The sequence below is a fragment of the Macaca thibetana genome, chromosome 14 (assembly GCF_024542745.1).
Source record: "Macaca thibetana thibetana isolate TM-01 chromosome 14, ASM2454274v1, whole genome shotgun sequence".
NCBI classification, from domain to species: Eukaryota; Metazoa; Chordata; class Mammalia; order Primates; family Cercopithecidae; genus Macaca; species Macaca thibetana.
Genome location: NC_065591.1, coordinates 9,798,338 through 9,824,537, shown reverse-complemented (window position 1 = coordinate 9,824,537; position 26,200 = coordinate 9,798,338). Strand labels below are relative to the sequence as shown.

General features: G+C 49.9%; 1 protein-coding gene across 3 annotated transcripts in view; it reads right to left on the bottom strand.

Annotated features, from left to right (window-relative positions):
• The window catches only part of TRMT112 (tRNA methyltransferase activator subunit 11-2), a 347,607-nt gene that overhangs the window by 217,859 nt on the left and 103,548 nt on the right, over positions 1-26,200 (bottom strand). The window lies entirely within an intron of this gene.

Sequence of the window (26,200 nt, the reverse complement as noted above, 5' to 3'; positions counted from 1 at the left end):
CAGAGTCTCTGGAGGGTACAAGTCCCTGCCGCCGCCTTGGTGTCAGCCCAGGGAGGCTGATTTTGGACTCCTGGATTCAAGACTGTTAGAGAATAAAGGTGTGTGATTTTAAGCCACCGCATTGGTGGTTATTGTTACAGCGGCTGCAGGAAGAAGACACACCTGCCCAGGGCCCCTCCTTGCTCTCAGCTCACCTGGATAGCTGAGCTCCTCCTCCAGGGCTCACGGCCTCTGCTGACCTCCTGGACCCAGCCATCATCTTCCCTGGCACACTGCTGACATCTCACCATCTGGTGGAGAACTTCTGGGCATCTGTCTCTGAACTTGACAATGACACTGCCCCCACCCCAAACGCCAAGCAAAGCTTCCATCGCGGTGCCCTCGTGGGTGTCTTCATCCATCCCCCTGGACTCACATCAGCCAGAGAAATCCTGGTTATTCCTGAATCTGCAGTGACAGTTTTTACACAAGCAAGGGGCAGGTGCTGGTGCAGGACATGAAGCCTGTGGCCAGACAGTGCACAACAGGAACCTTTTACTCCACCATTGCCACTGAGGTGTGAGTCCCCACCATGCCCCACAGACTGTAGCTGCTTAGATATCTCCCAGGCCCTTCATGCAGGGGAGGGTGTCCGCTGCTGCCTTCCATACGGGTCTGTCTCCTGGACACAGTGTGGGTGTGGAAGGATGCAGAGTGTTTCTGGAGGTGAAAATGGAAGACATCTGGCACCAAAATTATTTACTCATTCACTCAACAAACATTAATTGGCATCCATGCAAGCCTAGCTCTGTTCTCTTAGGAAGTGACATGGTGGGTCAAAGCATGAGCCTTGGAGGCCAGTGACCTGGACTCAAATCTTGGCTCGACCACCTTCTGGCTGTGTGATGTTGGGCAACTTACTTGGCCTCTTGGTGCCTCAAGTAATTGTAGTACCAACTTGCTGCCCTCCACCAAGGTAGGAGGAAGACATGCGATGAGGTGGGAATGACACTGAGCACAGCGCGTGGCATACCGCAGGCTCAGGCCCATTCAGCAAAGGGCAAGAAGAGCCACAGCAGGAGAGGCAATGCGGGAATCAGTAGGATTTAAGGAGATGTGGGTGCCTCAGACTTGAAGGACACCAAGTAATTCTGGAAGGACCAAAAGCATCAGTGAGGGGCAGGGCCAGCAAGAATTTAACTTACAAAAAAGGCAGCGAGGACAAAGGGAAGAGAAGGGCTGGCCGTGGCACTGCCTCTCTGAGATAGATCACAGAGGGAAGTGGCCCGGATCTCCTCTCCTGCTCCCTCCACAGAAGATCCGTGTCCCCTGCCATTTCAGTGGGGCCTGGTGTGTGATTCCCGGGACTCGAAGCAGTTACCACAGGCCCTGCTCACAGGTGGGCAGCTGGTGGGAGGACTTGCAAGCAGCCAGCCGTCTGGCAGTTGAGCTTCCCTTGGCCCCGTGTCAAGCTGTGGGCTCTGTTCTCTGCTCCTGGTCTTGCAGCAAATGCCATTTCTGCGGCCAGGTCAGGGAGGCTGTTGGTGCTGAAGAGGGAGCTCCCTGCTGGCTACTGTCATGGGCAGCACCTTCCGCAGTCACTGCTGGCTGTGCTTCCTGGTGGAAGTGGCTGAGACTAGCACGAGAATGAACTTAGGTCTCTTCTGTGAGGCTGCAGGAGGGAATCCCCCAGGGTCTGACATCAGGGCTGCCAGCCTTTTTCTTTGCCCACTGTCTTATCTGCTTTCTGCTGCTATGACAGAGTACCTGAGACTGGGTGATTTATAAAAACAGAAATTCATTTCTCCCAGTTCTGGAGGTTGGGAAGGCCAGTATCAAGGTGTGGGCATCTGGCGAGGGCTTTCATGCTGCATCACCTTATGGCAGAAGGTGGAAGGGCAAGAGAGCTTGAGGGAAAGAGAGGAGCACCAAGGGCTAGTCCTGCTTTATAACAAACCACTCTTGAGATAACAATCCTACTCCCATGATAACAGGATTAATCCATTCATGAGGGTGGGACCCCATGACCCAATTACCTCTTAAAGGCTCCACCTCCCAATACCATCACAGCGGCAATTAAATTTCAACATGAGTTTTGGAGGGGACGTTCAGACCCTAGCACCCACCTCTCCTGGTGTGGCCTTCTTCTGCAGCTTCCCTGCTGTGGTGGAGTGTATTGCAAACTGGGCCAGGCCGTCACAGTGGCCATCACCACCTGTCACTTCCCATGGGCCTCATACTGCTGGAGTCCTGAACCACTGTACCCCAGACTGGCATCTCTTGTACCTCACCATTCCCACTCCCCATGGCTGCCCTCTTCCTGTACTCTTGGCAAGTGTGGTCTGGATTCCCATGGTGGCTCAGAAGTGCCTGGTGTTGGACTTTGGGGAGACAGCCCAACGTTTCCCAACAAACCCCACAGGCCAAGCCGATTCACATCACGGTGATGCTGAAGTTCGCAGGAAACCAGATGTGTCTGTGTGACAGCCTCCAATTCAGAAGTCTCTAAGTAAGTGGTGCCAGACAATTTGCTGGGATATGGGAAGAAATATCAGAACTTCCATTTACATTTATTTTTAGCTCATTCTTTTATATCGCCATTCTTTAAATATCTTTTATACTTCATATATTAGAACAGGGTTATAAGTATATAATTATAAAGAAATAAACATAAAACGGTAGTATAACGCTTCAAAATCTTTAGATATGATGACAACTAGTAAAGAAAGTTTTCCCACCATTAATCGAATTGATGAGCATTTATTGATCATCTACTGTGTGCAAAGCACTGTGCTAATTGCTGTGGGAATATTTTACAAAGAGAGAAAGCACAGGGTGTAGTCTTTAGCAGAGAGCGGAGAAGTGCCGAGTCTGAATGACCAACTGGGAGAATATTTGTAACTCATATCTCAGACAGGACTATAAGGAACATCCACAAAGCAACAAGACAATGGCCATCGGCCTAATGTGGGGAGGGTAGAATGGGCAGAAGAGATTCACAAAGCAAGCTGTTACACAGCCAAAAAGATGCCCACTCATCAGAGGAGAGCTGCATGAGGCGAGGATGCTGAGAGGCCAGTTTGCAGAATCACACCCTCCCCCACACACAAGCTGGCCACTCATCTGGGAATTGACTGATAAATATCCTCACCTGTAAAAAATGAATTACTTACATCCATAGGGGTGGAGTATTACTCAGGCTTAAAGAAGAGTCAGGACGCCCTGTATGTGCTGATATGAAATGAGTTCCAAGAAATATTGTTAGTGGAAATGGCCAGGGGCTATGATTTGTAAACAAAAGGAAGAAAAAAGAATACACACACACACACACACACACAGAGAGAGAGAGAGAGAGAGAGAGAGAGAGAGAGACTGAGAGACATATCCTTGGAAGGTAGGTGCAGGAGAAGGGGGACCAGCACCTTGGCCAGGTTAGGGGGTGAGCTGGGACGGGCCTGGCTGAGACTGGGAGAGCCCAGCCCCAGGTCTTCATGGAGCTGTGCCAGCCTCAGTTTTCTTGTTGGACATGAACACCACCCACCCCTGAAGCCCCTAGGGTGACTGACGTCAGGTTGATAAACCCAATAGCTCTTTCGTCACTCATTGGGGGTCCTCTGGGAGCCAGGGTCTCTGCTCCAAGCCTCACCTATGTTATCTTTAGGAAGCCTCACAACAGCTACCTTTTGCATCTCAATTTCCAGGCACTGAAAGTGAGGCTTCTAGAGGTGAAATAATTGGCCCAGGTCACACAGTGACAATGCGAGATGCGCCCCCCGCCCCCAGGCTGTGTCCTTGCAAAGCCAAGCTTCGTGTTCCTTTCTTGTCACTGTGAAACAACAAACGCAGCTGGTGCTGCGCATGTCGTAAGGGCCCTGCTCACACAGCCCCTGTGCTCACCCGGGAGCACTGGTTCCTGAGAGCTGCCACCTCACGTGCTGTCCTTGTCCCCATGGGTAGGTGTTGGCTGCCCCCCTCCCTCCTTCCCATCCTGGGGAACAAAGTGCCCCACCGATGGGGCCCCAGAGGCAACATGCTGGACAGCAACAGGGATGGGGTTCCTGGCACTGAGAGGGGAGGCGAGGGCTGACACAGCCATAGAGGAGAAAAGTCCCCCGGTGCCCCTGAATCACCCTCACGGAAGAAGAAGAAGTCCGCAGCCACACCAGGCGGGCCATCAGGGCTCTACTACCGCCTGCTTCCACTTAGCTTGACGCCCTGACTCCACAGTACAGGGACTCCAACACGCGGACGCACGTCCACCAATAATCCAGGCACCCACTCTAGCTAACGCCTCCCACCTTCCCCTTAATTTCTTCTCTCCTTAGTGCTGCTGGCAGGCGGCAAGACCGGAATTCAAGTATTCCTCTCTCTGAGGGAAGCAGGGATGCTGGGAGGCTTTAAATTGCCCTTTGGGGACAGCAGGCAGAAGGAGGAAGATTTACAAATGGATCACTCAGGAGACTGAGCCCCAGCCACGTTCTGGAGTCACTCTCTCCACCACCCTCGCAGGGAAGGCTTTTGAAACTCAGCAGCCAGACTGGGAACTGTCATCCCCAGGGAACATTCCCCAGGGAGAGGGAGGGCCGCCAAAGATCCTGGAGAAGGGGGCGAGGTTTGTAACTCCCCTGCTCTCTGCAGGCCTCTTAGCCATCTGGGGGGCAGTGGCGAGGCCTGCTAGCTGCATATCACAGGCAAAGCAGAGGGTGGTGGCAGGAACCTAGAGCGGTGGCCAGAGCACAGGAGAGCAAAGGGACAGCCGAGATGTTGACCACAGACTGAGGCAGAAGAGTTGGGCTGTGAAGACTGGGAGGGATGTACTGGTGTATTCACTAACTCACCTGTTCCATGATTTCATTCATTCATTCAACAAACATGTATTGGGTCCTTACAAATGATATGTCTGATTCAAAGACTAACACCCCCTTCCACCCTATGTATTTGCACACCCCATACAAGTCCATGGATGACCAGATAAAATTATTTAGGTGAGCTCTTGAGCCGCTTACTCAAGCCTGCGCCCACTTTTTGGTATGTACTTTCGTTTCAATACATCTGTGCTTTTGTTGCTTCAAAAATATTATTTTGTCTAAAACTAAAAAAAGAAAGTATCAAGTTAACTTTGAAACTTAGAAAGCTAAATAAAAAGAAAACACTATAATGAACAGAGATCACAGCCACTCAAAGCAAACAGATTTTACGATTTTCTGCAAACATGACCTTTTGCAAGTTTCACCTTTTTTTTTCCAGCTGTTTCAGGAGCTCTGCTGAGCAGAGCCAAGAAAGCTCCATGCACCATGGTAGGCTGGAATTCCCAGGGAAGGAAGCAGATTTGGGGGCAGGAGTCAGGACACTGGGGAGGAAAGAAGGGACTTGGATGGGCAGGGGAGCAGCTGAACTGAGATGGTTGCCAGAGAGGCCCCAGACCATCCTAAGGGAGCTCTGAGCTGGGATGACCCTTCAGGGGTCCCTGCATGCCAGCTCTGAGCTGGGCTGGTTTTGGTCCTAAAGGAGGCAGTGGGGAGGGAACAGCAGCACAGACTACAAATGGTAAAGTGAGCCAAATGGCTCCCCCCACTATTTCATTCCAGTCTCTGCTCAAATGCCACCTTTTCAGAGACTTCCCTTCACCACCTGCATTACAGGAATCCCCCAGCCCCTCTCTTTTTTATTTTTCATTTTATTTTATTTTTTGAGAGGAAGTCTCGCTCTGTCACCCAGGCTGGAGTGCAGTGGCACAATCTCGGCTCACTGCAACCTCCGCCTCCTGGGTTCAAGCGATTCTCCTGCCTCAGCCTCCCGAGTAGCTGAGACTATAAATGTGCACCACCATGCCCGGCTAATTTTTGTATTTTAGTAGAGACGGGGTTTCACCATGTTGGTCAGGCACCCCGGCCTCTCTAGATCCCTTCTGCTCTGTCGTCCCCACCCTCGATTCCATCTTTAAATATTTATTGCTTATTGCCTCTCTTCTGCTGCAAGAATGATGGCTCCGTGAGGCAGGGCTTTGTGTCGTATCCCGGGGCCTGCTACACAGCATGCACTCGGGAAATGTCTATAGCATGAATGAATGAATGAATGAACCAGAGTGTAGGGTTAGCCCCTGGCATTCTGCCTGCTCCCAGGGATGAGGACTGTGTGGGGAGACCTGAAGGACCATGATGAGTGTGACTCATCAACTGTCTCTATTTGTATCCAAAATGATTGCCTCTGCAGAAAATCCCAAGGACTTACAAAACAAACAGACAAATAAAAACCTTCCTGTAACACAAGGGTTTAGCAAGATCATAGATACAAGGTCAACATACAAGAGTCAATTGCATTTCTACACTAGCAATAAACAATTGAAAACTAAACATTTAAAGTGTTATTAACTCCAAAAACTGAAATACTTGGGCATAAATCTAACAAAATATGTGCAGGTTCTGTATGGTGAAACTCTAAAATATAGATGAAAGAAATCCAAGAAGACCTCAAGAAATGGGCAGAAGTACTGTGTGCATTGAATGAGGGCTCGGAGTGGTTAAGGTATCGGTTCTCCCAAGCCCTGGTCCCTTTCCTTTAATTCTGGCCAACCCAGAACCTCCCTGGAGGCCATGCACCTTCCTGGCTTCATCAGGTGGCCATGGAACAGAAGTTCAGGGACAGAGGTTTTGGTTTATAACGACAATTGGATGTACTCTTTGGGAAAAAAAAAATTCAAATCATAGATAAGTATATAAAGCCAAAATTCAAGTTCTTTCTGAAAACCTCTCAGTTTATACTCACCACAGGAACCACTACCAGCAAGGGGGTCTCATAACAAGGCCTTAAGACAAGGACCCTGGAATCCAACTGTCTGGGTTCAAGTCCTGGCTCCATCATTCCTTGGCTATGTGACCTTGGCAAATTTCTTGCCTTTTCTTTTTGAGACAGGGTCTCACTGCGTCACCCAGGCTGGAGTACAGTGGTGTGATCATAGCTAACTGCAGCCGCAAACTCCTGGGGTCCAAGCCATCCTCCTACCTCAAGCTAGGACTACAGGCATGTGCCATCACGCCTAGCTAGGGTTTTATTTTATTTTATTTTTTACTTTTAGTAGAGGTGAAGTCATGCTATGTTGCATGGCTGGTCTCCTGGGCCTCAAGCAATCCTCCTTCCTCGGCCTCCCAGAGTGCTAGGATTACAGGCATGAGTCACCATGCCTGGCCACCTCAGCGAATTTCTTAACCTCTATGAGCCTTAGTTTTCTCATGTGTAAATAAGGATTAAGTTTGATATCGATCATAAAGTCTGCATCATGTAAAAGCCCCAGTAGAAGTTAACTTTATTTATGAGGCTCTCACTATATGCAAAAATTTGTTGTTATTTTTACTACTGTGAAAATAAGCGAAGACCAACCAAATGAGAACAAGTAAAGCTGTTTGTTCAGAATTTGCTAGAGCCAGGGAGTCAATCACTGTCACTTGTTTGGCAGTGACTCAAAGGTGGCCGGGGAGTGAGGACACCAGACAGTGGGAAAGGTGGCGGGCTTGGCTGTGCCCTGATGCGGCTGGCACGTGGGGAAGCTGTAGGGCCTCTTGGGAGTCTGGGTAGGGAGCAGGTTGGCTTTCTTTTCTTTTCTTTTCTTTTCTTTCTTTTCTTTTTCTTTCTTTCTTTCTTTTTTTTTTTTTTTTTTTTTTCTGAGACAGGTCTTCTTTTTTTGTTGTTGTTTTGTTCTGTCACCCAGGCTGGAGCACAGTGGTGTGATCTCTGCTCACTGCAACCTCTGCCTCCCAGGTTCAAGTGATTCTTCTGCCTCAGCCCCCTGAATAGCTGGTACTACAGACACACATCACCATGCCCAGCTAATTTTTGTATTTTTAGTAGAGATGGGGTTTCACCGTGCTAGCCAGGATGGTCTCGATCTCTTGACCTCATGATCTGCCTGCCTCAGCCTCCCAAAGTGCTGGGATTACAGGCGTGAGCCACTGCGCCTGGCCGGCTTTCTTTAGTTGATCCTAAATTGAAAACTGTGACCAAAATTAGGGAAACTGGCAGTTGCCGGCCAAGTCCTGGCGATCTGGGACGTTGCTGTGGAGGCCGTGGCTTCCTGTGCTGGTTGTGGCAGGCAGTGAGGAGTTCCGTTTTCGTGATGAGGTCTTGCTATGTTGCCCAGGCTGGTCTTGAACTCCTGGGCTCAAGCAATCCTCCCACCTCGGCCTCCCAAAGTGCTGCGATTACAGGTGTGAGCCATCGTGGCTGGCCCCCTTTGCAATTTTCTTTCAGTCCCCTTAAGTCACTCGAGCAGGAGAATCTGCTTCCTGAGGCTAGTAATGCCTTATTCTTAAAAACAAAGAGAACGCTGGCCTCAGTTCGGCGCCCTTGGCAGGCGAAGGCACCCAGCCAGAACTGTCACATTTGTTTCATTTGCACAGGATATTTTTACAGTTTTCTTCTCTTTGTGGCGAGTGATCCTGGTTTTCCAGTTGTGGTCGTTGCTGTAGACGTTCTGAGGCACATAAATGATTTAGAAGTCAGTTCACCGAGAGAAAACCATGAATTAGATAATAGTCCATGTGATCTGAGATGTGGCAGAATCAGAAAGGTATGTAAATGACACAGGTTTGGAAAACGCTGCTCTGAGGCAAGACAAGGATCACTTGCTGGGTCAGGGATGCGTTATTTTGTGTCCGCGTCTTGCTCTCGGGCTATTGTGGCCTAGAGGATTTGGGAGCCCCGGAACAGATATGAGTTGATTAAGCATGCACATGGCACTTCATTTGTGGCTGGGCACTCCCCTAAGTGCTTTTCTGATGTGGCCTCACTTCATCCTCACACACTATGCCATCAGTCCAATGTTCCCATTTTACAGATGAGAAAACTGAGGCGAGCCGGTGAATGGCAGAGCTGGGGTCTGAATGCGGCTGCCTGGCCAAGTGTCTGTGCTGTGAGCTCCCGCCACAGTTCCAGCATCTCAGCCCTTACGCCCTGCAGGGCAGTTGTTGATGTGGAGGTTGTGTCCCTGGGTCACCTTTTCAACGTGTGCCCTGGAGGAAATGCAGGCCTGGCCCTGCCTGGTGCTGGTGCCTCAGAGCCTCTTAGAGCTGTTTTGTCATTTACTGGCTTAGGGGCCATAGCCTCCGCCAGGGTCCCTGCTGTGTGGGCACCAAGGGAGACTCAACATCCTTGGGGGTGGAAATCCTCTTCTGAGACTAGGGTGCCGCTGCTGTGGCTGGTATCCCCAGGCCAGGGAAGCTGAAGCACGAAGTGTGACAGTTACTGTCCTTCCAGGGCAGAGTTAGGGGAGTACTGGTCACTGGAGTGTGAAACGGGCACCACCAGGCTCCCCTCCAGGACGGGGCATTTGGAGAAGGCGCCCATCCTCCTTTCAGGACAGCGGCTGGGGAGTAGGTCAGATATAAGCTCACCCCCAGTTCTGAAGATCTGAGGACCCCTAAAGAACATTTCACCCCGCTCCCTCTCATCACTGACTGCATCCTCCTGGGCACGGCCAGCCTGGGGAATTTTCTCCTTCTGCCTGGAACTGACATTACCCAGGACTCAGAGGACAGTGAGCAAGGTCCTAGAGAAAGGGCCGATGATGGAGAAACGTGAAGACAAGGTCCTAGAGACAAAGTTCTGAGGGTGAGGGCTCCCTGGTGGCTACAGAGAGAGCCCAGAGGTGCCCAGGTCCTGCTGGGCTGGGATGTCCTGTCCTTAGTCTCCCAAGAGGCTCTGGGTCCCGCTGTCTCCTTGGCTCCAGGTTCTGGTCTGCCTGTGTTGTCAGCAGCTGGAGGCCCCTACTCTGCAGGGGACCCCGCGTAGGGGCCGAAGTCACAGACCCAAGGCCTCAGTGGCCAGAGATGTCCTAGGCATCTAGGCATGATGGAACCCGTCTGGCACTCGGGTTCATGGGCTGCCAGTCCCTGTGCCGCCCTGGCTGCAGGTCTCCCGACCACATGTCCAGCCCCTCAAGAGGAGCATCTGCGTTCCATATTCATCATTCTGGAAGCAGGAGGAAGTCAGGAAGTGAAATGGTGACTATAATAGAAAAGGGGTCTTGATCCAGACCCTAAGACAGGGTTCTTGGATCTCGCACAGGAAGGAATTCAAGGCAAGTCACAGAGTGCAGTGAAAGAAGCAAGTTTATTAAAACTCCTCCATTCCCGGCCTGGCGCCGTGGCTCACACCTGTAATCACAGAACTTTGGGAGGCCGAGGTGGGAGGATCACTTGAGTTCGGGAGTTCAAGACCAGCCTGGCCAACATGGCGAGACCCCGTTTCTACTAAAAATACAAAAATTAGCCAGGCTAGTGGCTCGTGCTTGTAATCCCAGCTACTCAGGAAGCTGAGGCAGGAGAATCACTTGAACCTGGGAGGCAGAGGTTGCAGTGAGCCGAGATTGCGCCACTGCACTCCGGCCTGGGCGACAGAGTGAGACTCTGCTTCAGAAAAAAAAAAAACAAACCCTTGAGCATTCTCAGAAAGCGAGCAGAGGATCGCCCCGTCCTTAAGTTTCTCTTATATAGGGGTCTTATCTGTGTAAAGACTGCCCTAAGCTGTGCCTACGTGCGGCTGGGCTGACAGCATGACAACAATGATTATGCTATTGATTTAAGAAAGCTATCCTTGACATCTTCATGAGTGAGTACATCAAAGCTAACTATAATTTTTTGAAAGCATATATTGTTATGGGTATTGGGACATCTGGACTTTCTGCTGTTGTAGGAGCATGTCCTTGCAGGCATCTTCAGGCTGTGTTCTTCCTAGATGTAATTATCTTAGACCCTGAGACACGACCGGCAAGGAATGTGCCTGTTTGTGTCGAGATGGAGCCGAATTTAAAATGGCATCACTGTGGCTCTCCCCGCTCCTGCTTCCGTAACAGAGTCCTTCAAGGGAAGAAGAGCATCATCGAGTGAACGTTGTGTCTGTACTCCTGGGGCCTCATAGAAACCTAGATTCAAATTTCCCTGCTTCCAAGATCCCCACCCGGAGATGGCACTTCTGCTCCCCACACCCTGTGTCCCTGAGGGCAAGCCCCAAGAAGGGAGCGTGGCCCGAACCCCCTTGTCCCAGCCCACCTCACGGTCACCTCCCCTGCTGCCCTTCCAGAAGGACACAGCAGCCTCCCACACCCCGTCATCTTCATCTGTCAGAGCGCTCCCCGCCCACCAGTTGGCCCTGGCCTGAGGCACTGGGGGCTGAGAAAGCGTGATGTGCTAAGAAGAAATCAGGGTGTGGAGAGCAGAAATACCTAATCGCTTGTGAAATCTCTGGCATGCTGGGGCAGCTTCCTCCGGGCCCTGGTGACACCGCAGTCTTTGTCAGCATTACCCGGACAGGAAGTGACAAGCCGAGGGCCCGGGGCAGCAGCCTGATGTGCTTCACATGCACCGGGTGGACAGCGGAGGCCCCGGGCCCGGGGAGGTGGCAGCGGCCACTCAAGTGAACCCGGGTCTGGAAGCTTCTTACAGCACAATGATGCCCAGGCCTGGCCGAGCAGCTCCCTGGACCCCTCGAGGAGGGTCAGGCACTGCTGTTACACTCCCACATCCCTGGTGATCCTTATGGTTAGCATTTACCACGGTCTTCCCGTATTTATCCAACTCTCACTTAATGCTTCCTTTTACTGTGTGTGGTCACTGCCCTAAGTGCTCTACTTACACCTTCAAAACGACCTACGAGACAGGAACTACTATTATACATTGTACATGGAAGGAAACTGAAGCACAGAGAGGGTCAGTCACTTGCCTGAAGTTACCGAGCTGGTAACAGGCAGAGCTGGACTCCGAGCCGGTGTTTCGGCCCCGGTGCAGTCGCCTGTTTTCTCGTCTGTTCCCCTATTAGACGGGGCTTTTGAAGTCAGGGTCTATGTCTGTTTTATTCTCCTTTACCTTCATAGGAATTGGCAGAGCCCTCAGGTTGTCAATAAAGATCTGCTGATTGAAATAATGAATGAGACTGGGCACGGTGGCTCACACCTGCAATCCTAGCACTTTGGGAGGCCAAGGAGAGCGGATCATTTGAGTGCAGGAGTTGGAGACCAGTGTGGGAAACATAGCAAGACCCAATCTCTATTTCAAAAAAAATTTTTTTAATTAGCTGGTCATGATGGCTGCATCTGTAGTCCCAGCTACTGGGGAGGCTAAGGCAGGAGGATTGCTTGAACCCAGGAGTTTGAGGCTGCAGTGAACCATGATCACACCACTGCACTCCAGCCTGGGCAACAGAGTAAGACCCTGTCTCTGAGATAGAAAGAAAAGAGAGGGAGAGGGAGGGAGGGAGGGAGGGAGGGAAAGGGAGAAGGAAGGAAGGAAGGAAGGAAGGAAGGAAGGAAGGAAGGAAGGAAGGAAGGAAGGAAGGAAGGAAGGAAGGAAGGACGGACGGAAGGAAGGAAGGAAGGGAAAGGAAAGCAAGGAAAGCAAGGAAAGCAAGAAAGCAAGGAAGCAAGAAAGAAAGAAAGAAAGAAAAGGAAAGAAAGAAAGGGAGGGGAGGGAAGGGAAAGAAGGAAAGGAAGGAAGGAAGGAAGGAAGAAAGAAAGAAAGAAAGAAAGAAAGAAAGAAAGAAAGAAAGAAAGAAAGAAAGAAAGAAAGAAAGAAAGAAAGAAAGAAAGAAAAGGAAAGGAAAGAAAGAAAGAAAGGGAGGGGAGGGAAGGGAAAGAAGGAAAGGAAGGAAGGAAGAAAGGAAGAAAGAAAGAAAGAAAGAGAGAGAAAGAAAGAGAGAAAGAGACAGGAAAGGAAGGGAAGGAAAAGAAAGGAAAGGAAAGGGAAAAGAAGGGAAGGGAAGGAAAAAGATGAATGAAGGCCAAGGTAACCTATAAATTGAAGAGTTATAGTGGACATTTAATGTACAAACCTACCTCCATTCTTGGAGTTTAGACATTTCACCAGGCACGTGCCAATTTTTCATCCTTGCTACCCAAAGCTACTGGGACATTGTAGTCTAAACATTTCCATCTTCTTCAGCTCAGAGGTCCTTTCTTTTCTTCCTTTTCATCTCTCTGTGCTTTTGCACTGGGTTCCAGGAAACTCCTTTGTCAAGAACTTCCAGGTCACTGTATTCCCCTCATTATTCAATCTGCTAATTAGTGGTTTCAGAATTTGTCCATCAAGTTGGCAATTTCCAAAACCGAAAAGGTTTCCTTTTCTCAGGAACCTGTTTCTTTTAAAAGATAGATGTCCTCTCAAATTTCCCGGGAAATAGAAAGTACAGCTGTTTTACCTTTTTCTTCTGTTTACAGCATTACTTCATCGGCCTCCTGTGTTGGTTCTTTTGTTTGTCGAGTTTGGTGTCTCTCTTTTGGTGCATTGGATTATTGCATTTTTAGTGTTTCTTGGTTGTCTCTTCATATTTGAAGATGGTGCGGGGAGGGATCTGGACAAAATTGTTGTTTCCTAGAATGTCCTTCCTCAGGCTAAGTGGGAATTCCTGTTGGCTTAGCCATGCAAGAAATCTTTGTGCTGGAGAGCCCTATCTACAGTAATTGTGACATGTGGGCAAGTGAAAGAGGCCTGTGGCCAAGAGGAGCTGGTGGATCTGATTTTCTGAGTAAAGGGTTCTGCTTCCCTATGGGACGCTTAAGTTACCTGGGGTGCTGCCCTTTTTCTCTGGCCTAGTACGCAGTTTCAGAACTCCATTTAGCTGTTCTTGCGCCTTGACCTCCAGGCAAACGTGGAATTCAATGCCAAGTGGTGTTTGGTGGAGGAAGGGTGGGACACAGTCAATCTGCTCACCCTGACACTGTTAATTACTCAGATGTCCTTGGCCTGTGCCCACCCTGCAGCCTGTCACCTAGTGCTGTCCTCCTAGGAAGGTTCAGGGGTTTGGGCCTCCTTTCCCTCCTGCATGGGGTGTGGGTCCCTTGGTCTGTGGGTTTCATTGTCTGTCTGTCCCATGACCTTTATGTCTTATGCAGATTCTTTCCCTAGTTTTCCATTTCTCAGCTTTCCCATGCTGCTCTGGGACTGCCAGACTATTTCCTTCTTTGATCCACTTGGATTTGGCTGGGGGAGATAAATGAGTGCCCCATCAGCCATCCTGAACCCCGAGCCCCTCCATGTCCCTGGAAAACAGAGAGCAAGTGGTCAGGAGACCTGTGTGACCCAGAGCTTCGGGTTCCTGCATCTCTTGGGCGACGTCACCCAGTAGGTTCCTTAAGGGCAGGATTCTTAGTTGGCAAAGAAGTGGCTAAGTGAGCTCGGTCTGTAGCTGGGTCGAGACCAACGAAGAGAAGGGTCTGAAACCTACCTGCCGCCAGGGCAAAGGCACGTGTGTCGGGGAGAGTGGGAAGGGGGTGGGGCCAGGGCAAAGGCACGTGTGTCGGGGAGAGTGGGAAGGGGGTGGGGCCAGGGCAAAGGCACGTGTGTCGGGGAGAGTGGGAAGGGGGTGGGGGAATGTAGCCCCCAGGCTTCTGCCTCTCCAGTTGTCTGTACAGAGAACAAATCCTAGTGCGCTGTGGCGGGGGTGGCACATCTCTTTGCTCTCACATGCCACTCTGTTCCTTGTTCCATTGCCTAATGATGCAGAGGATAGAAAGGGACTTGGCCCTGGCGCGCTGCCAGTCTGCATGGTGACACACATCCCCTCGCTTATTCAGCAAGCACTGAGTAGGCACCTCCAGTGTGCAGGCAGGGCTCAGGCACCGAAAGCTTTAGGGATACACATTCCCATCCATAAGAAGCTTATATTTTGACGGAGAGGCAGACGTGGAAATAAGCACAAAGCCCTTCCTGGAAACTCCTTCTGAGGAGACAGAAGGTGTGGAACAGTCGTGGCTGTGGAGAGTGGTCAAGGCCAGGGCGTATTAAACTTCAGTGGGCACACGGATCACTTGGGGCTCTTAGTAAATGCAGATTCTGGTTCTGGAGGTCTGGCTTGGGATCTGAGATTCTACATTTCTAAAGAACTCCCAAGTGACACTGATGCAGCAGCAAGGGAAGAGGGAAGCCCCAGCTTCCTGCCACGCCCTGATGTCCTGTGGGTGCTGAGGGCACCTGTGGGAACCCACCAGGAACAGTTGCCCCCGAGGCCTCTGAAAGAGGCCCTGTCCCAACCCCAGGCCCAGGGGCAGGATGGAGGCTGGTTTCCAGGTCAGCCTGGCCTGCAGTTCCCCCTCTGCCCTTCATGCTGCTCCAGAGGGAAAGTGCTTGGAGCTGGCTTTGCCTGGACAGGACACAACCCAGCAGCTCTGGACTTGGTCAGGGAAGACTTCTCTCCAGAATTTTGGGGGTTGGCTCTGTTCTTGGGGGAAGCCTGGTCAGATGAGGTTCTGTAGCGGTCCACACGGCCCTGGGGCTTCAGAGCTTGCAGTAAGGTCCTCGTGAGCACTGAGACCTCTGCATGAAGCTAACACAGCGTGGGTGCCCAGGGACCCTTGGGTGTCTTGGGGGCCAGATGACTCAGCAGCGGTCACTGCTGCCGTCGGGCTTGGCTCCCTCAGGTCACTCAGGGTCAAGGTAAAGGCTCCAGACAACTGGAGAGTCATGCCCCACTGCCTGTGACAGTGGCTCAGGGCCAGGTGAGACGTGGCCATCCTCCGGACCAGGCTGGGAACTCTCTCCCTAACCAGGGAGCTCTGGGGCTCCTTTCAAGGTGGCGGAGGATGTTGAGCCATGGTTAATAGGCTTACAGGTTAATCCAGCATGTGACCAGGACAGGCGCATGCTTCGGCGGGTAGAGGTCAGGATGCTGCCCCCTTACCAAAAAGAGGTGCTCTGAAGTTCTGGAACTCTGTGCCTGCCACTGAGATCACTACAAGAGCCAGCAAGACTTTGCTAGGACCACGGAGCACTCTAGGCAGTCCCTGCCCATTTACCTCTGGGCTGGAGTGCAGTGGCACGATCAGGGCTCACTGCAACCTCCGCTTCCCAGGTGCAAGCGATTCGCCTGTCACAGTCTTCCGAGTAGCTGGGACAGGCAAGTGCTGCCACGCCCAGCTAATTTTTGTGTTTTTAGTAGAGATGGGGTTTCACCATGTTGGCCAGGCTGGTCTTGAACTCCTGGTCTTAAGTGATCTGCCCGCCTCGGCCTCCCAAAGTGCTGGGATTACAGGCGTGAGCCACTGCGTCTGTTCCCCATCTCTTTAAAATGTGTTGAATTCACATTCTCCTCACCATCTCCACAGTCTGTGCCCAGTTCAGGCCAGAAAAGCCTCTTCCCTGGTTCTCCTCTCTGTAGCCCTGTCTCATCTGAGCCCACCTTACATTTTCATCCATCCAAGACATTCTCCTAGTAATCAGACACTCTTCCCCCATCTCTCCTGGTCTGGCCTCAGGGCCTTTGCACATGCTGTTCTTGCTCTCGGAACACCCATCCTCACCTCCCCACACCCTCTCAAACCTGTGCTTTCTCTCAGCTCTTTCTTCTCTGTACTTCCTAGTTACGTTTTTGGCCTTTGTCCTGTGGTGTGTTGAGTTGGCTGATACTGCCCTGATGCAGTGGTTTTTACATCTGTCTCCCCAATGGACGCACCTCCTTGCTGATTCACCTTGGGTCTCCAGGGCCCAGCATGGGGCCTGGAACCTTGTACACCTTTAATACATGTTTGTGGAGCTGACATGATGATGAATTCTTTCACAACCTTCAGATGTGTATCTGTTAGGTGGAAGGAAATTGCTGGGAAAAAATTTTCAGAACTAAGTGCATTTGCTGTTGTGCTTGGAGAAGCCGTTTAACTTCTCTGAGCCTCACTGCCCCACCGGTCAACCACCTGTGCAATTGTTCTAAGCATGACGGGGGGTGATGCCAGTGATCAGCAGGGGGTAGGCTTGTCATTGCAGGACTGCCCCTAACCAGCTGTCGCACCTCACAAAAGAGGGTTGGGAACCCCGCCTTAAGTTGGGTCCCCTCCAAAGCCAATATAAAATAAAGATTTGAATGTAAGTCATCTATTTGGGAGGCGAACCCAGGAGGCACTGGTAGGGGAAGTGAGACAGGGAATGGAAGAAAGTCAGCAAAGGGTGTGGCATCAAGCAAGTTACTGTTGTGAGCAACTTGGGCCAGGGAGCTGGGGTATTGATCCACCAGGTCCCAACAGTCACTGAGTGGAGGCTACCCTACGGGTGCTAAGTCCTCAACACTAATTCTGTCTTGCTCCCAGTAGACCCTTTGAGTTCCCAAAGCCAGGGAAGTGCTGGAGTACTTGCAGTATGTGGTGTCAGAAGGCACCAGAAAAGAAGGCTTGGGGACCTCTTCCTGGTAAAATGAAAGGAAATAAGCAGAAGCCAAATAGCAAAGAATGAACCCCCATCACTGGAGCTCAGGGCAAGTCCAGCCTCAGCTCACCTGCTTTGAGCAGGACCTGCAGGACAGCTCTGCGGGTGGCTGTGTAAGTCTACTAGTTTTCAGACACTCTGATTCTTGCAGCCGGTCAAAGTCCAAACGGGCATATGGTGATGGAGACATATGTGAGAATGAGAACAAACCCCTGCCCAAGATCACATGACAGTCTGGACCCATTTGAGGAAATGAAGCCCACAGGTGAGACTGGTTAAAACCTGATCTCCTGGAAACTGAAAAAAAAAAAAAAAATTAATACGCAGAACCTAGCAGTACATTAAAGAAATAATACAATCTGTCCAGCTCTGTGTGTGGCTGTGTAACTCTACTTAAACCTATGAATATGATGAATTATATTAATGGATTTCCTAATACTGAACCATCCTTTCATTCTAGAAGTGAGTAGAGATTTTGCCAGAAAAGAAAGGAAACTACAGCCCAATCTCACATGTAAAGATTAACGAAAACCTCCACATAAAAGACTGACAAATAGGCTGGGCATGGTGGTTCATGCCTATAATCCCAGCACTTTGGGAGGCTGAGGCGGGTGGATCACCCGGCCTCGGCCACCCCGCCTCGGCTTCCCTTTCATCCAATGAAAGGGTGGTTCAGCATTAGGAAATCCATTAATATAATTCATCATATTCATAAATTTAAGAAGAAAAGTCATAGTGTCAACTCTACAGGTGTTGGAGAGGAAAGTGACAAATCCAACAAGCATTCTGGATTTAAAAATCCAACCGTGAAACAATTCCTTTATCACCATGGAGTAGAGAGGGCTGTTCTAATGATGACTAAAACCCAAAAATCAAAAAAGAAAATGATAAATTCAATTACAAAAAAAATTCTGCAAGCAGAAAAGTATCAATAATAACATGAGTTGTTAAAAGACAAGGCGGGCTGGGCACGGTGGTTCACGCCTGTAATCCCAGCACTTTGGGAGGCCAAGGTGGGACGATTGCTTGAGCTCAGGAGTTTGAGACCAACCTAAACAACACGGCGAAACTCCATCTCTTCTAAAAATACAAAAATTAGCTGGGTGTGGTAGTGTGTACCTGTAGTCCCAGCTACTTGAGGGGCTGAGGATTGCTTCCCAAGTAGCTGGGACTACAGATATGCACCACCTACTCCCTCTCCCACAGTAGTGGGAGGATCGCTTGAGCCTGGGAAGCTGAGTCTGCAGTGAGTCCCGAATGCACCACTGCATTCCAGCCTGGGTGACAGAGTGAGACTCTGTCAAAAAAAAAAAAAAAAAAATTCCAGTCTCCCTAGTTTATAAAGTGTTTGTAGATATTGGTAAGGAAATAACCTACAATTGAAATAGGTAAGGGATATGAAGAAATAACAGAAAAATAGAAATACAAATGCATCTCAAATATATTAAAAAGTGCTCAGCCTCACTCATAAGAATAGAAATGCAAAGTAAAGCTACACTGAGAAAGCACTTTTTATCCATGATATTGGGAAAACCCCACAACTGTGACACTGGCTTTCTGAGTTAAGGAGCTGGGGACAGGATACACGACTATGTCCTTGGGGAGGGCAGTGGGTTGCCTCTCAAAACCACGGCTCGCTCACCCTTCAAGGAAGCAATCCCACTTCTGGAATTTTATTCTACAGACATACTAACAAACATTTGAAATATTATGTATGTAAAGTTATTCATCCGAGCATTTTAAATAATGTTTTAACTTTTATTTTAGGTTCTGGGGGTACGTGTGAAGATTTGTTACATCGGGGAACTCATGTCATGGGGTTTGTTGGTACAGGTGATTTCATCACCCAGGTACTAAGCCCAGTGCCCAATAGTTATCTTTCCTGCTCCTCTCCCTCTGCTCACTCTCCACTCTCAAGTGGGCACCAGTGTTGTCTGTTGTTCCCTTCTTTGTGTTCATGAGTTCTCATCATTTAGCTCCCACTTATACATGAGAACATGTGGTATTTGGTTTTCTGTTCCTGCATTAGTTTGCTGAGGATAATGGCCTCTAGCTCAACGCATGTTCCCACAAGAGACATGATCTTGTTCTTTTTAATGGCTGCATAGTATTCCACGTGTATATGTAGCACAATTTCTTTATCCAATCTACCACGGATGGGCATTTAGATGATTCCATGTCTTTGTTATTGTGACTAGTGCTGCAATGAACACACATGTGCATGTGTCTTTATGGTAGAATGATTTACATTCCTCTAGGTATATGCCCAGTAATGGAATTGCTGGGTTGAATGGTAGTTCTGTTTTTAGCTCTTTGAGGAATCACCACACTGCTTTGCACAATGGGTTGAACTAATTTACACTCCCACCAGCGATTTATAAGCATTCCTTTTTCTTCACAACCTTGCCAGCATCTGTTGTTTTCTGATGTTTTAATCAATAGCCATTCTGACTGGTGTGAGATGGTTTCTCACTGTGGTTTTGATTTGCATTTCTCTAGTGATCAGTGATATGGAGCTTTTTTTCATAGTTTTAAAAATATTTTTTGAGGCCGGGCGCGGTGGCTCAAGCCTGTAATCCCAGCACTTTGGGAGGCCGAGACGGGCGGATCACGAGGTCAGGAGATCAAGACCATCCTGGCTAACACGGTGAAACCCCGTCTCTACTAAAAAATACAAAAAACTAGCCGGGCGAGGTGGCAGGCGCCTGTAGTCCCAGCTACTCGGGAGGCTGAGGCAGGAGAATGGTGTAAACTCGGGCGGCGGAGCTTGCAGTGAGCTGAGATCCGGCCACTGCACTCCAGCTTGGGCGACAGAGCGAGACTCCGTCTCAAAAAAAAAAAAAATATTATTTTGAAATATCAAAATTTTAGGGCCAGGCAAGGTGGCTCACGCCTGTAATCCCAGCACTTTGGAAGACTGAGGCAGGTAGATTACCTGAGGTCAGGAGTTCGAGACCAGACTGACCAACATGATGAAATCCCATCTCTACAAAAAATACAAAAATTAACCAGGCTTGGTGGCAGGTGCGTGTAATCCCAGCACTCTGGGAGGCTAAGGCAGAAGAATCACTTGAACCCAGAGGTTGCAGTGAGCCGAGATCATGCCATTGCACTCCAGCCTAGGGGACAAAGTGAGACTCTGTCTCAAAAAACAAACAAACAAACAAACAAAAAATCAAAATTTTAGACACAATCCAAGTGACCATGAACGGGAGGGCGGTTAAATGTGTGATGGTAAATCCATACAGGGCGTTACCATGCTACAGTGAAATGGGAAGGAGGATGGTCACAAAGCACGAGGAAAGGCGTCCGAGGTACACTGTTGTGGGAAATCAACGCAAAGGGGAAGAGTACCTTTGTGTAAAAGGAGTAAAATCAGAATGTGCGTCTCCCCTCGCTTATATTTTCAGAAAGAAAATCTGGAAGGATGCACAAGAAACTAAAAATGGTTCCCTGAGGGTGGGTGGAGGTGGGATGGGAGAGAGCCTCTTCACTCTACACATGTTCGTAAGTTTTCTATTTTTGAACGATGTGAATTTACTACCTATTGAACAATTTTAAAACTTTAAGAATGTGTTTGAAGGTACATTATGATTTTTCTGGAAGAATATAACTTGTTGGTGGCAGTTGCCCCAGGCAGTTGGGGATTAGAGGAGAAAAGGACTTTTACTTGCCATTTTACATACTTTGAGATCATTTTGGTTGTTATCGTATACATCAAGACTTCTCAGGTATAAATGACTAATTATAATGATTTATGTTGACATATTTCTAAATACATAGGTGTTTTAAATAGGTGTTTTACCTGGGGTCCTTTGAGCAGTGGGACTGTTGGAGTCAGGGTGGAAAAAGGGGGCCTTCCTTTCATTCCTCACATGATTCTGTGATTTTTGCAACATGTACACTTTAAGAAAAGACAAGAAAATTGAGTTAAGGAGGTTCCTATCATCCTCCCTCCCTGCGAAAAGGCACGTGGGTGAATTTAGGAAGATTCGCAAAAATGAGTTCTTATAAGGCATAATAAGATCTAAGAGCTCTAAGCTGCTGCTGGGCAGTGAATTGAAGAGGAATTCAAAAGCGAAGAAAAATGATTTAAGTTTGTAGTGTTATTGGTGGAGGAGGGAGTAGTCCCCAAATTTATGTCCCTCAAAGAGGAATTAAATAACTGAAGAGGTGAGATCTGCTTTTGGCCTTATGTGGCTCATCAATATCTCCTGTTCAGTGAGGTGTGGCCTGTTCTCTGGAGCAGGAGGATAATTTGATATTTTATGGTTAATGTTTCTTTGACTTTCTGATGGATCATTGGGCATCTTTACAAGGGTACAGTGGAAAAAGCAATCAAACTGGAGTCAGGATCTGAGACCCTGGAGAGCCCTGTCCCTACAGCAGTATGAAACTAAGAAAGAGCCTCACCTTCTGCCGACTCCAGATTCTTCCAGGATTTCAGGGAGGAGTCAAACAAGAAATCCCTGTGATTCCAGTTGGATCTGAAATACTGCAGCTTCAACTGGAAAAGAAAAAAAGGAAGAACGATGGGTCTGCTGTGATGGTTGTGGTGATGGTGTGATGGTGATGGTGGTGATGGTGATGGCAGTGGTGATGGTGGTCATGGTGATGGTTGTGACAGTGGTAGTAATGATGGTGGTGGTAATGATGATGATGATGGTGATGATAGTGAAGGTGATGGTGGTGATGATAGTGATGATGAGGGTGATGATGATGATGGTGGTAATGGTGATGATGGTGGTGTTGATGGTGGTGATGATGGTAGTGGTGAGGGTGATGGTGGTGATGATGGTGGTGATGGTGGTGGTGATGATGATGGTGGTGGTGATGGTGGTGGTGGTGGTGATGGTGGTGGTGATGGTGATGGTGGTGATGGTGGTGTTGGTGGTGATGGTGATGATGGTAATGATGGTGGTGCAGATAGTGATGATGGTGGTGGTGATGGTGATGGTGGTGGTGATGGTGATGGTGGGGATGATGGTGGTAATGGTGATGATGGTGGTGGTGGTAGTGATAATGGTAGTGGTAATGGTGACAATGATGATGATGGTGGTGATGGTGGTGATGGTGATGATAGTGATGGTGGTGATGGTGGTGATGGTGATGATGGTGTTGTTGATAGTGGTGATGATGGTAGTGGTGAGGGTGATGGTGGTGATGATGGTGGTGATGGTGGTGGTGATGATGATGGTGGTGGTGATGGTGATGGTGGTGGTGATGGTGATGGTGGTGATGGTGGTGTTGGTGGTGATGGTGATGATGGTAATGATGGTGGTGCAGATAGTGATGATGGTGGTGGTGATGGTGATGGTGGTGGTGATGGTGATGGTGGGGATGATGGTGGTAATGGTGATGATGGTGGTGGTGATAGTGATAATGGTAGTGGTAATGGTGACAATGATGATGATGGTGGTGATGGTGGTGATGGTGATGATAGTGATGGTGGTGATGGTGGTGATGGTGATGATGGTGGTGTTGATGGTGGTGATGATGGTAGTGGTGATGGTGATGGTGGTGATGATGGTGATGATGATGGTGATGATGGTGGTGGTGATGATGGTGGTGGTGATGGTGGTGATGATAGTGGTGGTGGTGGTGATGGTGGTGGTGGTGGTGGTGATGGTGGTGATGATGGTGGTGGTGATAATGATGATGGTGGTGGTAATGGTGACAATGATGATGATGGTGGTGATGGTGATGATAGTGATGGTGGTGATGGTGCTGATGGTGATGATGATGGTGGTGGTGATAGTGATGATGGTGTGATGGTGATGGTGGTGATGATGGTGATGGTGGTGGTGATGGTGATGGTAATGATGATAGTGATGGTGGTGATGGTGATGGTGGTGGTGATGGTAGTAGTGATTGTGGTGATGGTGATGGTGGCGGTGGTGATGATGGTGGTGATGGTGGTGATGGTGGTGATAGTGATGGTGATGGTGGTGGTGATAGTGGTGATGGTGATGGTAATGATGATAGTGGCAGTGGTGATGGTGGTGGTGGTGATGGCGGTGATGGTGGTGATGGTGGTGGTGATGGTGATGGTGGTGATGGTGGTGGTGATGGTGGTGGTGGTGATGGTGGTGATAGTGATGGTAATGATGATAGTGACGGTGGTGGTGGTGGTGTGGTGGTGGTGGTGGTGGTGGTGATGGTGGTGGTGATTGTGGTGATGGTGATGGTGATGGTGGTGGCGATAGTGGTGATGGTGATGGTAATGATGATAGTGGTGGTGGTGTTGGTGGTGGTGGTGGTGATGGTGGTGATGGTGGTGATGGTGGTGGTAATGATGGTGGTGGTGGTGATGGTGGTGATAGTGGTGGTGATGGTGATGGTGATGATGGTGGTGATGGTGATGGTGGTGACGGTGGTGGTGATGGTGATGGTGGTGACCGTGGTGACGGTGATGGTAATGATGATGGTGACGGTGGTGACGGTGATAGTGGTGGTGATGGTGGTAGTGATTGTGGTGACGGTGATGGTGGTGGTGATAGTGGTAGTGATTATGGTGACGGTGATGGCAGTAGTGATTGTGGTGACGTGATGGTGGTGATGGTGGTAGTGATTGTGGTGACGGTGATCGTGGTGGTGATTGTGGTGACAGTGATGGTGCTGATGGTGGTGGTGATTGTGGTGACGGTGATGGTGGTGGTGATTGTGGTGACAGTGATGGTGGTGATGGTGGTGGTGATTGTGGTGATGGTGATGGTGGTGATGGTGGTGGTGATTGTGGTGATGGTGATGGTGGTGATGGTGGTGGTGATTGTGGTGATGGTGATGGTAGTGATGGTGGTAGTGATTGTTGTGATGGTGATTGTGGTGGCTAGTATTTATTGTCAGGCCCATTAATTATCTCATTTAATCTTACTACCTTAAGTGGAAGGCCCTATCTTACAGATGGAGATACTGAAGTTCACAGCAGGGAAGGCAACCACCTAAGGTCATTTGGTGGCCATGCTGGCCTTTGGTTTAATTGATGGGAAACCTGGGCTAGGAAGGTCAACTCCACAGCAACTCTAGTTCTATGAATAACAGGGGTTTATGTTACACAAATTAATTTAATGAGGCACCCCAGAGGGCTTGACGACTATAATCGGGGGCTGCCTGCCTTCCTCCCCAAGCCCTTCTCTCCCCACCCCTGCCTGAGGACCCTTGAGGGATGGGCACCTGGGCAAGATGTGCCTAGTTTGGGAAAGGCTACAGTCCCAGGTGTGACCGCCAGGTGGCAGAGCAGCTGCACCAAGCCCTGCCCCCAGCAGCCCCAGAAAAACAGAAAATACAAATGAAAAATTCCTTGGCCTGGAAGCGGAAAGTCAGTTGGAGATTCCGGGAACCTTCTGGCAGGTCCAGGAGGTTTGACCTTCTGCTGTAAGCAAAGCCTAGGGGTGTCCATGACAGGCAAAGGGCAGGGAAGAAGAAAAAACGTGAAAGCATATGGACGGAGGAAGGAGAAAGAATCGAAGGGCTTCCTGGACACCTTGGATTCCGGCAGCCACCTCCAGCCCAGAGATTTTCAAAGCAAGGCCCGGGCCCGGTGTGGTGCAATCAGTTGGGGACTTACTTTAAAACGTGCACTCCTAGGCCCAGCCCACCCTGCAGCAGACGCTCAAGAAACCGCGTTCTAGCCAGCACCCCAGTGGCTTCTGGCACATGCTGAGGTTTGCAAACACCAACACAGCAACACACTTCACTCCGCAGGCGAGAAGCCAGGAGCCAGAGAGAGGAGGCCACTACGGAAGGCCACGTCTCAGGGCCAGGCCTACCCCCAACAGCACGGTGCTTGCTCAAAACAGGAATAGGGTGCAATTCTTTGCACGTTAGATTAGGCCTTTGGGTTGTTTTGGACGGGGCTCTGTCCAAGGAGTCCCTCTCCTGCGGCCTCCTGGGCTTTAATTTGGGTTGGTTCTCCACCTCCCCCAGTCCCTCTCTGCGATTTTAAAATTCCTAACGATTTCCTGCCTGGAGAGGCCGAAGACGGAAGGAGCCCCAGCTTTGAAGCCCAGGCCTAGAATCCGGCTCCCCAGCTTCCTGGCCAGCCTCCATCCTGGCCGAGTTCCCCAAGCCCTCCAGGGAGGTTCTCAGAGGTTCAGGGTCCAGACACCCTCCCACACCTCACCCACACTTCCAGCACTTCTCGGACTTCTTTCCGGAACTGACTCAGCCGCTTCCCTCTCGCGCTCTGGGAAGTGACTTCGGGCTGGCCCTCATTCTGACCCAAATCCTGAATTCTAGCTTTTGGCCAGGATTTGGTCCGTGACAGGCTGGAGACCACACAGCAGCTGCCCAGGGGCAGCGGAGAAAGCTCAGGCTGTGGCGTCTGGCTCCGATCTGGACTGTGGCAAGTGACCTTGGGCGAGCTGCCTTGTCCTCTCTGAGCCTCGGTTTCCTTGTTTAAGGGAATTTACCTTGTTTCTCTGCTGGGCTGCCACAAGAAGTGAAGGAAGGGGTGCAGGCAGTGAGGTCAGCCCAGAGCTCAGCACACTAAGAGGCACCACCCAGATGGCCATGGGGGAGGGCTGGCTTCACTCTACCTCGCGCAGAGCCTGGAAACGGGGCTGGCCTCAGAGGCTGGGTCACAGCGTCGTGATTCTGCTCACTTCCCCAACTGCCCGCCTGCTCAGCTGCGGGCCCACGAGGGGCTTCAAAGAGAAGCCAGGAAATGGTAGCCATGGTTTCCACTGGGGGAGCTTACTGTCTAATAAAGGCAACCTAAAACCTCGGAATAGAAGCTTCCCGAAATAGTGAGTCTGCAAGCTGGTCTCCCCGGCACTGCCTGGTAGGAGGTTCACATCAGGAAAGAAAAGAGCACAGACTTGGGCCCTCCTGCCAGCTCATGCCCACCCCACGTCCTCTCCCACGCCCACCTGCACCATCTCCCCAGCTAGGGAAGGCCCTTCCCAGGCCGCACATCTGGCTTCAGAGCCTTGAACAATTGTCAGGAGGGATGAAGTTTAGGCTGACCGTTTTCTGATTTAAAGGGCCTCACGTAGAAGGTTCTAAAGATTTAAGAATGAGATCAACTGGCCAGCGGGGAGTGGCTG